This window comes from Ictalurus punctatus, chromosome 28, assembly GCF_001660625.3.
Source record: "Ictalurus punctatus breed USDA103 chromosome 28, Coco_2.0, whole genome shotgun sequence".
Classification (NCBI taxonomy): domain Eukaryota; kingdom Metazoa; phylum Chordata; class Actinopteri; order Siluriformes; family Ictaluridae; genus Ictalurus; species Ictalurus punctatus.
In genome coordinates, this window is record NC_030443.2 from 18974075 (window position 1) to 18993457 (window position 19383).

The 19383-nt window shown below is 41.3% G+C and overlaps 1 protein-coding gene across 2 annotated transcripts in view; it reads right to left on the bottom strand.

The window, feature by feature from the left end:
• Positions 1 to 1425: 1425 nt before the first annotated feature.
• Positions 1426 to 19383, bottom strand: part of zbtb20 (zinc finger and BTB domain containing 20) — a 102749-nt gene continuing 84791 nt past the window's right edge. For both annotated transcript variants that reach the window (XM_053677132.1, XM_053677133.1), the window contains one exon: positions 1426 to 19383. This exon is cut by the window's right edge and continues 2368 nt beyond it. The gene's annotated coding sequence lies outside the window, so the exon portion shown is untranslated.

The following is a 19383-nucleotide window of genomic DNA, read 5'->3' on the forward strand; positions in this document are numbered from 1 at the left end:
TTCTTGAGAACTGGCGAAACGCCATGAGTCACCGAGCGACCGGCAGAAGGTACCGAGCGCACACGCAAGGGCCGAGAGCGCACGGGTTCTTCTTACCTTGTCTCCCCGTTCCTCTCGTCCTCCCGCTGCCATCTGTTCAGGAGAGCGAGGCGCAGATGGAAATGACGGATCAGAGACGTGTGTGTGTGTATGTAAATGGAATTCAGTGGGCTTAACATTCTTCTCCGCCGTGTGTGTTTTGGGTCTGAATTAAGTATTAATGAGTGTTAAATAAAGAATAATAATTAAAAAAATAAAAAACACCCGAGTGTAACCTTCTGTCAGGACGAGGAGCTGAGCCATCGCGTCCGAGTAGCTAAAATCATTCGCTTAAAAGTCTGCGGGAATATATTCATAATATTCATCGTTTAGCGTTACACACCGAAACACCGTCTCCTCGGCCGTGTCGTAGGCGTACAATTACCGACTATAGCCCATCTGTTGCTGTGTACAAAGTATTGGCCCCCATTTTTACCTCTGTCCATCATACATAGTTGCACGACTGAGCAGGTATTACGTGGGTGATGTTTTCTTCCCAGTTCAACAAAACTCCTTACACCACAGCTCTGGATTCTGATTGGTCAGAAGGTGTTGACATCAGTTCTAATGCGTTATCGTTCCGCTTGTCCGCTCGGACGGGACGTTCAACATTTAACGTTTACGGAAGGACCGCCGAGCGTCAGCGCGTTGTGGTTTCGCGGTGAAACGACAAGCTACGCAATGTGAGAAAAGGGACTGACTCGTTCAGAGGACGTAGGACAACATTAGATGTAACTATAAACGGATAAAACGTACGAGGTGTCATACGTCATACGAGGTTTGCTGTGGTGTAAGTGGAAGAAAACGTCCTAGGACGTGAGGACATGCCGTTTTAGGTTAACTCCGCTTCGTCGCGGATAATTTGACTATGATTATTCGTTACGGTTTATAGATAAAAACATCCTCAGTGACTGAGCGGTCGCTACGGAGACGGAAGAATTTGTGAGCCAAAGTGAGATTTCTTTAAAAAAATAAAACGTAATATTCAGAAACATTTCATGATTATTATTTTTTTAAAGGATCTTTACATGTGCCAATACTTTTGTGTATGTAGGTAATGCTGTACTGTCTGAGTATAAATGATGATGACATTATGATTTTATTTACAGCGTCAGTGCTTCACCTGAAATCTACTTTCTTTACTTTTCCGGAATCTTTATAGAGACGTATAAATGAGAGCGAGTGCTTTTTTTTTCTACACTGAGATTAACTACCGAAGGCTCAGAGCGCTTCTCCACGGCCGCGACTCTTCAGAACAAATCGCTATCAGGAACAGTTATTATTTGTGTTGATATGGAACAAAAATACAATAAAACAAGAGGAAGAAAGACACGCAGGATCCTCATGTGTGAAGTACAGGAAAGTACTAGTTTTTATTCCTTCATATTCAAACTTCACAAACAGCGTGAACTTGTACAATACCTCAAGAGAGTGAAAATTACAAAAAAGTGCTGGTAACATTTACAAAAAAATCATCCTTACTTTTGCGACAATCAGTTATTCTTCCACTCCTTTTTTTAGTCTTTTGTATTAAGGCTTAATACTTCTGTATAAAGTATATGCAAGATAAGTCTTCACAGTTTTTTTCGAAAAAAAAAAAAAAAAAAAAAAGTCACAATATTATGTAACATAATGAAGCTTTTACAGCTATTTTTCTGTATAATAACAAATACACATCACTGGTAATTATACGTGAAATACAGGGCTTACTGTAAAATGGCAGGTAATGATACTGACTGCTGAAATAAAATTTTTTTTTTTTTTCGTTTTACGTTTTCCTTAAACACGTTTATAGGAAAGGTTACATGAACGTAGCGCTGCGATAACTGAAGGAGAAGAGAATGAAAGGAATAGTATGCTTTAAAAAAAAAAAAAAAAACCCAAAACAAACAAATAATAATAAAAAAAAAACAAAAAACCAAGGGAGATCGCCTCCAAACTTTGGCACATCCCTTTGAATGTTTTTTTTTTTGTTTTTAAAAAAAATAAAAATTTCCCCCGGAAAACATAATCAGGTTTATTTTGTTGTTGTTGCTGTTGTTGATGTTGTTGTTGTTGTTGTTGTTGTTGTGAGCGAGACTGGTGTAAAGTGAAATCATGCTGCGTAGTAAGGTGCTAAATCAGACGCATTAGACGACTCGACTTGACTCGACTCGACTCGACTCGACTCGGCCGGGCCATGATAAGGTGCATTTATAAGACTCAAAGCATGGAGGCCTTTTATATCCCACTAACAAAGTCAGTAATCAATAATCAATAATAATAGTAATAATAATAATAATACGAAGAATAATTTACAAAAGAACACAAAAACAACAATATGACCAATAGTCTCGAGGCGACCTCGTGAGTTCATGCGTGTTTAAACAAAAATTAAACAAAAATTCTTTCTTTACGCTGTATGTGTGTTAGGCGTGTGCCGACGTCCCGTGTACGCCCGTGTGTGTGTGTGTGTGTGTGTGTGTTTTTACATCATGCGTGATCTTTAATAGCGATTGTTGTTGCTCTGGTGATAAAAGCGCGGGTCGGGTCTAATCCGATATGAGGGTGATAATCTGATCATCGGCACATGCCTAACCTCGGGTGTTTATCGAGGGTGAGGATGAGAGATGGGTCTGAACCGAATGCGACACGGAACGAAGCGGAGATATTTTTTCGTTTTATTATCGTTTCTTTTTCTCTTTTTTTTTTTCTTTCCTTTTCGTTTTGTTTCTGTTGTTTAAAACCCGGGGGATTTCCGTAAGCTGCACTAGTTTACAGATCAGCGTTATGAGAGCTCTAGCCCTAAATTTTTACCCTCATGCACACGGTTAAAGTGACGCGACAAAGCTCGCTTTAAATCACCTACATCACGAAAAAAGCGGTTTTGGTTTTTTAGTGCAAAAACACAATCGGCTGGCTTCAGCTTCAGCTTCTCGAGAATAACAAGCTCACCAAGAAAGATCACATTAAAGGCACATACTTATGCTTCCTCTAACACGCGACGATTTTGAGACGTGACACCTTTTATTATTATTATTATTTCTTTTTTTTTCTGTTTTTTTCTTTTTTTTTTGCGACACCTTTCAATGAACACCACGAAGCGCTTATTACATTAAAGCCACTAGTTCTGACAAAATTCCAAAAAAATTCATCACTATTTTATGATTGCTATTTTATCGATTATTAATGAGCGTAGATTTAAAAAAAAAAAAAAAAAAAATTAGCCGTAAAGGAAAGACTTTTTTTTTCTCGTCCGTTTGTTTCCTTTACGGATAATTTTCCGCCTGTGCGTGGGACTCGTTTATTGTCGCACACGGAAAAAAACCAGGAAAAACGTGTTTTCCTATAAACAGGCTTTTACACTAATTACACTCGGTCGGATTGAATCTTTGTTGTTGTTGTTGTTTGTTTGTTTGTGCGAGCGGCGTTCCCGGGAACACGGCGCCTGCGCTATTTGGGAGCTGCGTGAAAAGAGCGACGACGGCAGCGGCGACAAACACCAGCGACGACCACGACGACGAAAAGTCCATCTACACACACTTTGCACTACGCCTTTTTATAGTTTAGCATACAGATCCAAGGACAGAGAGAAACTGCTGGAAATATCCGTGAACTTTTAATTTTCTCCATAAAACCGTTAACAGTGTTATTTATTTATTTTTTTCCTTTTTTTTTTTTTTTGGCGCCGTGTTTCCGGGACGAATCTCCAGATCTCCGTTTCCACCATCTCCGCTTGGTTTCTCTTTTCCCTTCCAAAACGATCACGCGAGGAAACAGGAAGTACTAGCGTCTGAATGCGCCTCGTTCCCCCGTGCCTTTTTCGCTTCCTTTTTGCGTACGAATTCGAAGTCGGCGTGAGCGAGCGCGAGCCCCCGGGACGTGACGTCACGTCCGTACCTTTTTCTTTCTTTTCGTGTTGAAATTTTTATTTTTTTCTGAATATTTAAAAAAAAAAAAGACCCTCTTTCTCAGCTCTCTCTGTGGTGCGAGTGCGCAGGCAGCGTTCACTCTTCTTCACACCGACGTTGCTATAATAACGACTCAAATTGTTCTGTCATATATATATTGCTGTTTATCCAAGAAGACCGACGGTTATTTTAGTGCAAATCTTTTTTCACGTTTCGGAAAAGTGGCAGTCGGGGTTGTTTGTTGTTGTTGTTGTTGTTTGTTGTTTGTTGTTGTTGTTGAAGAAGAGAGTTTTGCGATAAAGAGCGTGAGACGACTTTTACACGTAGTGGTTTCGGAAAATTTGCGTAAGAATTAAGTGGTTTCCCTGCATGTGTGTGTGTGTGTGTGTGTGTGTGTGTGTGTGTGTGTGTTTTAAGTAGGCATGTGCTGATATTGAGTTCTCATATCACGATATATTATCATGGGGGAGGAATAAAAAATAAAAAAAAAAGTCATTTAAATTTGATTGATAAATATCCTTTAAATAAATGAAATTGATTTGAATAAAAAAATATTTAAGAATGAAAAAAAAAAATTAAAACCATTTAAAAAAATGAAAATTCTGGGATTAGATCCGCTTTTATTTAAAATACAGAAGGCACGCTTTAGGCTAGTAAAATCTTTTTTTTAATTTTATTTTATATATATATATATATATATATATATATATATATATATATATATATATATATATATATATATATATAAAAGTGTCCCCGATATCGATATCGTGATATTCCACGATCCTGATTATCAACACATGCCTCGGGCACGAATCTCACCTCCTTACGAATTTTACTGAATAAGTTACAGGATGTGTGTGTGTGTGTGTGTGTGTGTGTGTGTGTTTTAGTGAGTTTTTTTTTTTAAATCGGCGATTTACTTCGTGACGTGACGGACGCGGTGACGCCGTGTCCTGTGCTGCTTGTTTGTGTCTCACTTTAGTCCAGTGTTTGACAAGTCAAAAGTATAAAAAGAACAGACGTGTATATGTATGTATACACACACACACACACACACACACACACACACACACACGCGCGCGCGCACACTTTTTAATAAAATAAAAACAACCCATTAAAAAACAATCTAACCCCACCTCGGAACAGCAGTCGTCACAAAGCAAACCAACGCACGTCAACAATGTTAAAGATTTCAAAACAGACCAAGAAAACTCCTCTCTTTTTTTCCTTTTTTTTTTCTTTTTTTTCTTTTTCTTTAAATCTAACTGCAGCATATGATTTAGGGTTGCTTAGTTATTTCTTTCTTGTTTGTTTTGTTTAAAAAAAAAAAAAAAAAAGTCAAATCTTTCCTACCGTTACTACGACAGCTCCGCTCCTGCCAGAAGACTCTTACAGAATAAACCTTTACGCATGAGGCCAGAATGGAAGGAAGGAGGGAAGAACAGGAGAAGTGAAAAGAAATGATGGAGACTATAAGTAAGTAAGTGCTTCTTTATACGTTGTTCTTATTTGCCTATAAGGGGGGGGGGGGGGGGGAGATGAGTTTTGGATACGGACTGGGGATTTACAGCACTCTAATGTACATGACGATCAAACCGGGACGCGATGACGCTAACGGGGTCGAATGGATATAAATATATATATATATGTGTGTCTATATATATATGTATATAAATATATAAATGCGGACAGATAGCTAACCCATGTACGCTAAATTAACTCTAAATGAGCTCATGCTTCACCATAATATTGCCTTTATCTAATGACCACGGGCTTTACATTCTACTCTGATATCCACGTTTTTTCTCCACCCACGTATTTACACTACACAATAATATCCGTGTGGTTTTTTTTTGTTGTTTTTTTTAAAAAAAATTGTTTTTTGTTTTTTTTTAACGTCACAGAAAGAAACAGGGAATGTTTGGTCCTTTAGGTTGCCGTGACGACACACACGTACATCGTCGTTTGTTTTTGCGCGCGCGCGCGTGTGTGTGTGTGCGTGTGTGTGTGTAAGACTGAGCGAACTCACGCAGATGCTGGAAAAATATACAAAAACGTGCGTCGAACAGGCACTAGAGTTTAAATCACGTACGTGTTCTTTTTTTTAAATTTATTGGCGGGAAGAGCGTGTGTGTGAGAGAAAAAAAACTTTAGTAATAATAATAATAATAATAATAATAATGTGCAAACAAACAAACAAACAGCTTGGTCCTTTTAAATTTATCAAAATAAAGATAAAAAAAAAAGCTTTTTATAAAAATATCTAGAAACGATAAGAGCATGACTAATGATTAATTCCACTAATCCAGTGCATTATTATTCCATTCATTTTTTATTATTTTATTTTAAAAAAACACCGTCGGCTGATTTCTGACTGGACGCGTGCACTATTGAGTTCGGGAAAAAAAAAAAAAAAAAGTCAATATATTTTTTTCTTCCTAAATCACTGCACAGGTGTTGAGTCAGATTTTTGTTTTTTTCTCTTGATGTCTGATTTGTTTCGCATTTTTAAAAAAATTGTTTAAATAGTCAGGGTGTTGGTGGTGTTTTTTTTGGTCTCGGTAAGTACGCGAACGTTTCAGCTGGAAAAAAATAAAAATTCGCGACAAATGGCGTGAAGACGTCTGCACGGACACGCTGATGCTCTTTGGTGTTTACTGGAACAATAATAATGGTAAATAAAATAATAATAATAATAATAATAATAATAATAATAATAGTAAGTACACCTCTTACACTGTTCGTGTGTTCTGGATATCGAAATGAAACAGCGACAGGCGGTAGGCCGCTGAGATCAGCGTTAACGTACCTAGCGTTGATACGGCGCACGTTTAAAAAAAGAATTTTTTTTTAAAAAGGCTAAAAAAAAAAAAAAAAAAAAAAGCCGAACGCAGTAAAAGTCACACAGTGCACGTGGATCGGTTTGGACGCGCGAGAGGCTCAGGACGTCTGAAGGCCGTCGATGGTCAGGGATCGACGCGGCGTTTTAACACACACTTACAGCTACGGTAATGAAAACCTCGGACTGGACGCGTAGCGAGACTCGGCTCTCGCGCATCGGACGGTCTGATGTTCGGAAGTTACTCTCCACCCTGGACGCGTTTGCGTAATCGTCTTTATAACGAACATGTCAGTTAGCTTCAGGATTCCAGACAAAAAGTTTCGCTCGGGTTAATGGCTTTCCTGTGTTACCCACAATGCCGCGGTGCTTCATCTCTATCTACAGAGAGCGCTGCGGCGGCGCTTTAGTGTCTCAGTCTGTCCGGCTCTCTCGGCTCGTCAGATGAGCGTCCGAAGATCTCACGCTGACGCTCGTCACCTCATAGAGACGCCCTGGACGGGACCCGCGGCGGGGTGCGTTCACACACTCCGGAGAATTCAGAGACGCCAAGCAGCCTACGGCACGCGTGTTTGGAAAACTGAAAAACGACGTCAAGTGTCACTTTAGTATCGTGGGCGTGACCTGGCCGAAAAGGACACGCCCGGGTCAATCCGCTCGCTAATCCGTGGAACGCCGTCACAGGGTGACATCGGGAACGTTTAACACTTCAGTGTTCAGGGTGGAGTTTAACGTCGACGCGCCGCGCCGACGCGGATCTAAACCTCCCGAACAATACTGGGACGTATCGATCTCCAAAAAACTGCCCGTTACGTTTCTGCAGAAAATCAAGAAAAAAAGAGGATTGAAAAAAGAGATCAGCGCCAGCACTCGGAGACGATTCCTCCGATACGATCATCGATTGTTTTTAAAAAAAAAATAAAATCTTTCACTCATCTGATAAAAGCGGAGGTATTCGTCGCAGGGCAGGACGAGGAGAGGGCGCGACGGAGCGGGCGCATTCAACTCAGAAAATAATCATTTGTTCATTCAGACGCAGGAAAGGATCGGTGGAATGCTTTCTTCAACGTTTGATTGATTTTATATGGGGCTTTTTATTTGATGGTTAAATAGTCCAGAAATTTTTTTTTTTTTAAAAAGAAAAAAAAAACCCACCACAAGCCGAAATATTTATTTTTTTTGGGGGGTGGGGTGGGGGGGGGCTTAATAGATGAGAGCGGCGTGAGGAATGTTTGTGATTTCGCCGGGGGAATGTGAGCGATGAGTGATATTTAGACCGCGTTCTTTTCTTTTCTTTCCTTTCTCTCGTCGAACGCTCCTTTTATTTCCTCAAGGCCGAGTTATTATAAAAGAAAAAAAAAAAAGAAGTCTTTTTAAAAAGAGGGACGACTATAATACTGACGTCCTGAGACCGCTGGAATAATCATCATTATAATACTTCTGCGGAACACTAAACGTTCGCGGCGTACAGGGGAGCGACGCGTAGGTAACCGATTGCTGATGGTAACGCTACTTTTTCACGTCGACTACGCGCGCGCTTTTACGATACCGTCGCACGAGCTTAAAGCGGCGGTACGTAACATTCCATTTCACTCGTTTCTTACTTCGATCCGTAACGGTAGCGTGTCCTGATCGATTACGAGCTCCGCCCCTTTTCTTTCATCAAAAAGGTCCACGTTGTCGTCGCCGCGATTGCGGTTCTCTTCGTGCTTTAAAAAACAAACAAACAAACAAACAAACAAACAAAAAAAAACCCCAATCATAATCGTTTACATTATTATTATTTATTCATATTGAGATCTTCCTTAAAGAATGAACGGTGGGAAACTTTCACGGACTAGTTTCGATCGACTCGTAGGTTACTGACTGAATATAAATGAAGAATTAACGTGTGGTCTGGCTTGTATCCTGTTAGGTCTAAGTTTAAAAGTTGAAGAAGTTATTTATTTCTTTTTAATATGTAAATTACTGAGCAGAAGTATCTACCGCACGCGCGTCCGGAACCCCCGGTAACAATACTGTATGTGTTCTCAATACCGTGCAGCTGATTATCGGGACACGCCAAGCAGGGCTGATAATATATATATATATATATACTCTTGTCATGTCGCTCCACCCCTGAAGTTCAGTAATAACCGTGAGGAGAATCAGACCGACGTGTGATACCAGCTGAGAGTTATCACGAGATAAAAAATACGTCAGATTGTACCAAAAAAAATAAATAATTAAGGAAGAAAAAAAAAAAAGAAAAAAACGTAAGGGAGAGAACTTATTAGAGTTTTTACCCTGCGCCGACGCGGAGCGCTCCGAGATCCGCTTTCTTTCTCTCTCTCGCTAATGACAGGGCGGTGGTTAGCAGATGGCGTGCGGTTCAATGGGAATCGTATCGTCGGTTAGATAAATAAATACGCATCGGGTAAAAAAACGAACGCTGAAGGAAGTGGGATTGTGGGAGGAGGAACGCGTCTGAGAGGCTGAGGGGCGGGAGAGAAAAGCTTCACCTCCGCACGCACGCACACACACACACATATCAGCTCATGGACAGCCATCTGTCAGCCACACACACACACACACACACACACACACACACACTGCCACTCGGGTACGATCTTCCTCCTGAAGCTGAACTTCTCCCTCGTGCTGATCTTTAAGAGTTGAGACCGAAGGAAACAGGCAGGTGGAAATCTTCCAGATCACGACGCGGTTCTCAGGGCGCTGGTTTAAAGCGCGTGCTCCTTGTGCGTTTCAGGATGATATGTACCAGGTACACCGTGTATACCATATAACTCGAAGCACGTAACGCCCATCTCTCACTAGCGCCGTCGCCGTATCGTCACGTAGAAGACGTGCAGGTGATTTAGTGCGCCTCGTAATAATATAATAATATAACAGGAATAACCTAGCACTAACCCTCCACGTATCGAGTTCTTAAAAGTTATTAACCTGTTTTTATCTCGCGTCAATCGCATCCTCGACCACGTGGAACGTCCACGACGATCCGATCCCAAAGACAATCCCGAGCGGAGAACTAATATCACAACCTAAACCTGTACTAAAAGGGTCTGCTGGATTACTATTATTATTATTATTATTATTATTATTATTATTTTACAGTTAAAGAGCTCATTAGATGCGAAAACGTTTATCAGCTTACGGGACGTACAGAGTGGGGGAATTCAAATACAAATAAAAATACATAAATGATGTATTTTATAAATATGAAATTAAAAAGATGTTACGTTAAATTGTGAAGTTGTTCAGGGGGGATGCTGTGTCCAAGCAAGCCGTATTAAAATAAAAATAAATAAAAAACGAAATGAAAAGAAATATTAATCTGATCTCAATTTTAATAATTAAAAAAAAAAAAGTAGAAATATTAAAAAAAAAAAAAAAAAAAAGACCTACAGGGCTAAAGAAAAATAAAGCCAATTATTATTATTGTTATTATTATTATTATTATTATAATAAAAATATATTTAAATAGCTGGGATTATGTTTATAATCTAAATCTGTACTGAGAAAATCTGTGGAATTATTATTATAATTTTTTTTTTTTTTTTTAAAACAGTTAAAGAGCTCACGAGATGCAAACATTTTTGAGACTGGTCTCCCTGGTGTAAAAAAAATAAAAATGTAAAAAGGAATTAATCAAAATGTTCGGGGGCAGTTTGGGCTTCTGGACGGTTTTAACGAGGTGTTAGTTAAACATTTAGGTGATGAGTTTGGGAATAATCATTTCCAAACTAATAATAATAATAATAATAATAATAATAATAATTTGGGATGGTCACGTGACCCGCCCTGTCGAGAAAATCGGGAGGGTAAAAAATGTCACAACGTCATAAATAAATATAAAGTCAATCGTAATCATTACAGCCTGGGGCATTCCTCCGGAGAGAATGATTTTTATCCGTGAATATTTTTTACGTTTTAAACGGGGACGTGTTTTTCCGCTTCCCTTCCTCGACTTCCACGTGCCTGTTCCGGAACAATCCAAATCCTCTTATTAAATTGGGGGAAAGAAAAAACGCTCGCATCAGCATGCAGGAGTGTGTCGTGTGCGTATCGGCGAGTGGATTAGGTGTGTGTGTGTGTGTGTGTGTGTGTGTGTGTGTGCGATAATTTCATATGCAAGCTCCTACTGCACTATTATCCGCTCTGATAAATGAAGAATAATCTGCATCTGTATCTGTAATTTTCATAAATATCTGTTCTGTAAGTCCATCAATCTCTCTGCATAACTGTATAAAGTGTAGAATAAAGATTTGTGGTTATAAATAACGTGTGTGTACACGTGCGTGTGTGTTTCCTCTTTGGAGTCGTATCGTTTACAGGACTGCGGATGTTGACGTGGATGGATGGATGTGAATTCAGCAGCTGTAAGTGAAAAGAAAAAAACAAACAAACAAAAAAAACACCCCACTGATGCGATGTGATGTGACGACACGCCTCCATACCGCCACCGCGTTACTGACGTCACGTTACTCAAATCCTCCACGCGTCTACGGTGACGTCGTGACGATTAATGAAAGGATTTTCTCTCTAACTCCTCTTCGACACGTGACTCTCCATAACTGTATCTTCCCAGTGGGCGTGTCGCGACGTCACGGTTTCACGTCTACGATCGGACACGTTTCTTCGAATGCGTTTTTTTTTTAAAAACATATTTCCATCTGTTAGCGTTTTATCGGTCCGTACAGGGTCTCGCGGGTTGTTTTTTTTTTGGTGATTGTCGCGGCCAAAAATGCTTGTCTAATTTTTTTTTTTTAATTTACGCGTTTTTTGTTTTTTTTTTGTGGAAAACTACTCGACTACACGAAAACGTCTTTCGCGGCGACGTTTGTTGGTAAATGAGACGAGACCTTTTCGCTGTAGTCGTGAATCCGAGAGGGCCGAACGCGCGTCGTCATGACGTCACGTGACGCGGCTCGGCCCGAACCTGCGGAAAATCTGCGGTGATTTTGAAGAATTGCACGCTCCTCCGAATACTGCGGCGTTTCCTCGATTTCGCGTTCTTTTCTGCGATCGCCAGATCCCGGACGGACGAGTACAGTACCCTCGTCTGTTTGTTTGCCTGCGACGACGCGTCACAGACGCCCGTGTCGACTCGCCGACCGCGTGCGTCTCTGAGAGCGGGCGTGCGGAAGAGGGACGTCAGCGCTTTACTCCGCCCTGTCACGTAAAGATGACTGACGTCACGTCACATATCTCCTCGGAAGCACGTGTTAGCCTTCACCTCTCCGGGTGGTCGCTATCGAGAGCTGGCTGGTGGACGGGAATCGGCCAAGGCTGAAAAAAATCGGGGACAAAACGTCAGCCGTGAAAAAAAAACAAAAAAAAACGTACGTACTTCTCTCTCTTTTTTAGGCGGATAAACGAAATGTGCCGTCTTTCACAGAACCGACCGCTCGCTCGGCCCAGAATCCACGACGTATTGAACACGTACGTGAAAAAAGATCTCTGCGGTTTGATCTTATACACGCAGAGGACACGTGAAGATCCTGAAAGAAACGTTTCCTCGTTTCATTTCATCCGTGAAACCGCGCGATTCTCCGTCTATCGGACCGCCAAAACACCGAAACCGTAACGCACCGACGGTAATATTCCACACGTTAAAACGTCACAATTATTATCGGCACTTCTCTACTCACAATATTCCACACACACACACACACACACACACACAACACACGCAACACGACACACTTCCTCTACAAGACTAAACTTTAAAATCTAAGTGCTGACGTTGTAAAGCAGAAATACAAGGCTCGTCAAGTAAATAAACGTGTGTGTGTGTGTGTGTGAGATTATAAACAGTAAACCGGGGCACTTTGGACAAAAATATTGAATACAAAAGCGGCGTTATTTTGGTGATTTCAGGGTTAAAGGTCACCACACCCTTACTCACGGTGCTTACATCATACAAGGCAAAACGGGGGGAAATTATTATTCTGTTAAAAATGCTGATTTTATTGATTTTTCTTCCTCAAAATTTGATCTGCATTTCATTATTGCTGGTCGTCAATACTTTAAACTTCACTTGGGATTTGTTTCAGGCAGTGATTAAGTTTCGCTAGTGATTGAATACTGTACAGTTGTTATTATTATTATTATTATTATTATTATGATTATTATTATTATTATTCTAGCACATGGTGTTATGGGTGACAGTGAGTTGTAGAGTTTCATGCTTGGAGCTATACAAAGAGGCACTTTGTTGTCAAACATCTTTTTTTTGTTTTTCGACCAAAAATAAATAATTTAAAAAAAGAAAAAAAAGAAAATGTTGCTTATTTTATTGTGTGTACAGCATTGTGTGTGTGTGTGTGTGGTTTGTATTTTGATGAGTGTTGTAGCCTCTTTTAACCCCTTCAGACCCTGATTGGTTGTTGGTGTGGGGGTGTGTGGACCGGGTAACCAATCAGAGTCGAGCATTTATTTATTTATTTGTCTGCGCTGAGGAGAAGAGCATGAAAAGCATGAAAAGGAGCTGTCTTTTTTTCTTTCTTTCTTTCTTTTCTTTTTTTTTTTTTAAAAATACATGAAAACGTGCTTTATAGATATGAATATGTACACACGTGTTTACACGGATAATAATACGGGTCGTGAATATTCATGACGCGGGTCTGAAGGGGTTAAATTACATCGGAGTGTTGGGTTAAAACTGTTGAGAGCACTTGCACTTGCTCGTCGGTGGTTTCTGAATAACGTTGTCGGATTTTCGGATTTTGAGTGTTTGAAAAATGAAACATACCAGCTTGTTTTTCTGTAAAAAAAATAAAAATAAAAAGTAAAATAAAATAAAAAGAAGAAAGAAAGAAAAGAAGGAGAAAGAAGTTTGAGATATTATTAGCGGATAAAGACGGTGTGAAGTTAAATATCGTTTCTGTGCCCGAAAGAAAACTAACTACCAGCTAGGAAAAATACAAAAACGTAAAGATCAAAACCTGACACACGCACGCACGCGCGCACACACGCACGCGCACGCACGCGCGCGCACACACGCACGCGCACGCACACACGCACGCGCGCGCACAAGTGTACTCTATTAGCAGAATGGAAAATAAATAAATGATCAAATCCTCAAAAGTCATCTGAAACTGATAGATCCGGTAACTGTACACTGAAGAGAATGAAAACTGGAGCACTGTGTGTGTGTGTGTGTGTGTGTGTGTCCTACAGAAACGAAATCAAGCAACAAATCTATGTGAATAAATGTGAATAGCGAACACATGACACCAAAAAATAAAAACTGTATTACACGCTGAAAATCTTCTCTTTTTTTCTGATAAAAAAGTGTTTAAGAGAAAAAAAAACAAAACAAAACAAACAAACCCCAAAACGTCCGTTTCACGACGAACGGTGCGCCGTTCCGCTGCGACGCTGACGCCGCTAATACGTCATGCGAGCGTTCAGCCTTTGCTTTACGCTCTCGGCCGGACGCGCTGACGTAAAACCTCCGGTGTAGGGGGCGTGGCCTACAGCGATGACATCAGATTTGCATATTCGTGTTTGGACAGAAACGATTTGAGGCGTTCTGAGGGGGAGCGTGTGAGGATTTACAGCATGCTATAATCCGATAGCTTCCGTTACGTGTTAGCGACGTTGGCATCGCAGCTGCAGCGCAAAGCAAAAGGTCGCGCTACGTTTGATCTAAGACGGACGTTCTTGGCGTTTCCGACTTGTATAGATGTGTGTAGAATCCGGAAAAGAAAAAAAACTTACACCATGTGAAAAGATATATTTATATATATATATATATGTATGTATATATATATTTATTTATGTATATTTTTCTTTTTTTAAGTTCTTTTTTTTTTAAATACATGAAGGTAAAGAGTCACGCTGAATCGTAACACCTCGACACAGACGGCGATAACATGAGACGGCGATTATAGATAAAAACTAAACGGCGTGGTTATATAGAAGTGTACTGAGAAAAGCACGAAGATCTGAGAGCGTGTGTGTGAGAGTGTGTGTGTGTGTGTGTGTGTGTGAGAGTGTGAGAGTGAATAACAGGTGTTTTGCACCACTGTATTGCGAAAGCACCTTTACACTCTGTAGTGCATTTTGGTTGTTAAACGTCATTAAGGCTGGTTTTAAGGGCACAGACAAGATGGCCGATAAAAACAAGATGGCCGACAAAATGCATTTATCGTCAGGGTGTTTTACTGATTCATCCGTTTGTTTAAACGCTGTGCAGCTCGTCTAATAGTCCTCGCGATCAACGAGCGCGCTCTCGCGAGGCCCCGGCCTCGAGTGAATCACAAACTGAACCGCGAAGCCTGGAGCGAATCGCGATTCTGATTCGTTTGATTCACTCGCGGAGAGTTAAAGGTGTCGTTTGTTTCTCCAGCGTTCTTCACGTGGATGTGAAGGGCAGGAGGCTTCAGCGCTGAAACGCAGAGAGAGACTCGGGCATGTGCAGACGATCAGCTCTGGCAGGCCGGCGACGCCGTCGTCGTGGTGCGCGCTGTCGCTGTGAAAAGATCGGATTCGTGCATCGTGACGGATTGGATTCGAGGTTACGGGGTTTTTAAATTTTTTTTAAACGTAATACTGTTTTCTGCGTTACGAACTTCTCATCTGCTCAAATTACTACGCCCCTGACGGGTATTTTTGACATTGACGCATTTAAAGGTAAGAAATGATGTATCCGTGTGTTTAGGAGATGGGCAAAAAAACGACTGTAAATAAATCTAAAAAATTAACACCCGGGATAAAATTTTAGCGTAATCGCCGCTTAATTTTATGACATTTTTGCCTTAATCTTATGTTTAATCTTCGCTTGTTTTTTTAAAATCTAAAGCTTTGCTTATTTCGAGTTTAATCTCTGCTTCATCTTTTGATTTCTCTTTTTAAATTTTATTTCAATGTTTCGTTTAGTCTTCGCTCAATATTTGGCTTAAAGTCAGATGACTCTCTGAGAGGGAAAACAGCTGATTGTCTGTACTTTATGTGATTATGATCGCAGCTTGGCTCGTTTTTGAATCGCAGCTGTGATCTCCAGGCATTTTTTTGTTTTTCCTGTTTGAACGGAATAAAATAAATCGGGATAAATTCCAGTGTAAGAGCGACCGTAGGTTTTGTGCGGAACTGTTCGAGAGAGAACTGCGAAGTCATTTATCCTCAGAAGTTATTTCCTGTCGCAGAAATCACAATTCTTTTTAGCAGCTTCGGGTCGAGACGGTATTAAATGATCACCTCCCGTACGCGATAGCCCCGCCTCCTTAATTCCTATTGGCTCACGGAGCCGAGGACGTCGGATCAGAGCGAGCGGGAGTGAACGGAAGAGCTATCTACTACACGCCCGACGTTCTTTCCCCTCCGGCGGATCGGCGTTCCCGGCCGCACGGCATCACACAGATGATAACGGGGAGGTTCTGAAAAGGGGGCGGAGCTAACAAGCTGAATAAACGGGTGAAGATGGGGGGCTTTTGTGCGTCTCCACCACCTCCGTGCTGCACGTGTCTAATTAAAGCACACTGAGCTCTGGGGCTGATGTAATCTCAGTGCAACAGGAAGTGACATCAGTCCCACCTTCCTGAATTGTACACCCATCTCACACACATCCCACACACACACACACACACACACACACACACACAGCTGTGCATTCAAGCCCATTAATACTGTATGACGACGATATTAGAATAAAACATCGGCACATGCCTGAGCGCCTCTCACGGCCGGACGCATCATCTCCTGTGTGTGCGTGTGTGTGTGTGTGCGTGTGTGTGTGTGTGCGTGTGTGTGTGTGCGTGTGTGTGATCAGAGTGGACCGAGGCCTGACGCTGCGTCGCGCTCTGGGGGTGTGTGTTATTTATTTCATTTGCTGTGATTGTTCTTGTGAAGTTGTGAAACTGTGCCGGCGGATACCACACACACACACACACACACACACACACACACACACACACACACACACACACACCAAATGCAGTACCTGCACTGCACATTGCGAAGGAAGCCCTGCAGTTCAGGTGTCTCTCTCACACACACACACACACACACCATCTCTACACAACACAATAATAAGCTGCACAACCAACAACACAACCGCCTCTACAACATGATTTAGGTTCACACACACACACACACACACACACACACACGCACACACAAACGTTTTGTTTTTCGGATGTTGTTTGGTATGAACGCCTCACCATGTGTGTGTGTGTGTGTGTGTGTGTGTGTGTGTGTGTGTCAGCGTACGAGACTGCTGGTGGGCGATGCAGAGAGATTTTAAAACAAAACCACACACACACACACACTTACACACTTACACACTCTCTCAAACACACACCGTGCTTCAGATTTAAATAGGAAGAAAAAACAAAAACAAAAACACACACAGCCACCAAAACAAACACAGCACAAGTGAATACTAGCGAGCGCTAAATAACAAAAGCAGAAACACTTAATCATCATCATCATCATCATCATCTCGTAAAAAAAGCAAGAAAACGAGTGAAAAGAGACAGAAACAAAGCGACTCGAACACAAATCTCTCAACTCATTTTAGATAAAAAACACTTTCTCTCTCTCTCTCTCTAAAAACTAGAACATCTGTGGTAACAGTAGTGCACTTATGGGTTTCTGCAGTGCAAAACGTAGACGTGAGAAAAAAACCATGCAGTCCTTTTTCTCAAAAAATAAACAAAAACAAACAAACAAAAAAGAAAAAAAAAATCATTTTTCCTTTAAAACCAACCACGCAGGAAAAAATACAAATCAGTTTAAACAATTTCATGAAGCACAGGCGTTTAAAAGTGTGCAAAGTAACACTCTGTTGTTGTTGTTGTTGTTGATGTTTTTCAATAATCGAACATGTTATTATTCTTTATTATTTCTTTCTTTTTGGAAATGCGTTATTACTACGATTGCTTTTTGTTGTTGTCACGAACAGCGTGTGGACGTGAAGAGAGCGAGCGGCGGACTGAAGCCGAGGAGCGAGGCGGAAACCACGGCCTCCGTCTCCTCCTCTCACACACACACACACACACACACACACACACACACACACTGGGCTGTGTTTATACACACACACACACACACACAAATATTTCATTTCCTACAGGGGCGCTGATCTAGTGACTCAAACTGGCAACCTGGATGCTGCAATGCATTGTGGGGAAATAATGCACTATTTAGTGAACGGGGACGTGTCTCTTTCTCTCTCTGTCTCCTTACGCTCTTTTTTTGGACCGCTAGATTTTAGTTTAGATAAAGAGATCCTAAAATAGTGCACGTAGAGTGTGATTTGGGACACGCCCCTATATCGTTTTAACCCCCCCCGGTTCAGTCTTCACAAATATCAGGGATGGGTACTCAATACCAGCTAGGCTCGACACTAACCTGCTGCGGTGCATTGTGGGAATTTTACGACTCCTGAAAAATAGTGCATGAGACGGGAGATGGGAGAGGGTGTCGGTTTGGGACACGTCCCATTTTCTCTCTCGGTGCTTTCTCCCCCCACTAGATAGGGCTCAGGGATCAAGAGTACTAGAGTAGTGCACTTCATTCTGTGATAATCTGGGCTTTGTTTTGCAAATAAAATAGCGCGGTGCATTGTGGGTAACGGGCTCCAGCCAGGTCTGACACTATTGTGGGAATTTACAAGTACGAAATTTTCCATGACTCTTAAAATAGATACACAGGGTGTGGTTTCTGACACGCCCCTCTCTCTCTCTCTCTCTCTCTCTCTCTCTTTAGGGACACTAGATAGGGTTTAGGGATCAGAAGTAGTGCACTTCAGTCAGGAATGGATTTTGATGGGTTTTTTATTTTTACCGACCCACAGCGGTGCATTGTGGGAATTTACGAGTACGAAATTTTCCATGACTCTTAAAATAGCGCACGAGAGAGGAGATAAAGCGTGGTCTCGGACATCTCTCTCTCTCTCTTACACTTCCTACTTCTTTTCTCATTCAGTGGGCTACTACATAGGGCTTAGGGATCAAAAGTAGTGCACTTCACGTCAGGAATGAATGTGAATTTCATTGTGTTGATAATCTGGGCTCGGTTTTGTTTTTCTTTAAGATGTGGTTTCGAACACGCCCCCCTCCCTCCCTCCCTCCCTCCCTCTCTCTCTCTCTGTCCCTCTCTCTCTTTCAGTCTGTCTCTAACTTTCTCTTCCTGTCTTGTGAGCCGAGGTCCGTTTGAGCCACTAGATAGGGCTTAGGGATCAGAAGTAGTGCACTCCAGTCAGGAACAGATCCTAGAAACAAACGAAAAAACCCCCAAACAAACGAAAAGAGGGGGGGGGGGGGAGGAGATCGGGCTTATTCATCTATTTATTTATTTAAAAAGTTCCCTACAAAGCATGATGTATTCTGGGTAAACTATTCTTCTGCAGTGCATTGTGGGATTTCACGAGTCAAAAAAAGAAAGTTTTATATAAAATGGCTCTCGATAGAGTAAGTGCACTAGATAGTGAAGGGGGCGTGTTTTTCCGGCTAGTCCTCGCTCGCTTTCTCTCTCTTTTTCCTTCTCACACGGTTTGTGCTTCCTGTTGGCCAAAAAAAAAAAAAAGAAGAAGAAGAAAAAAAAAAAAAGAAGGGATCTCACGCC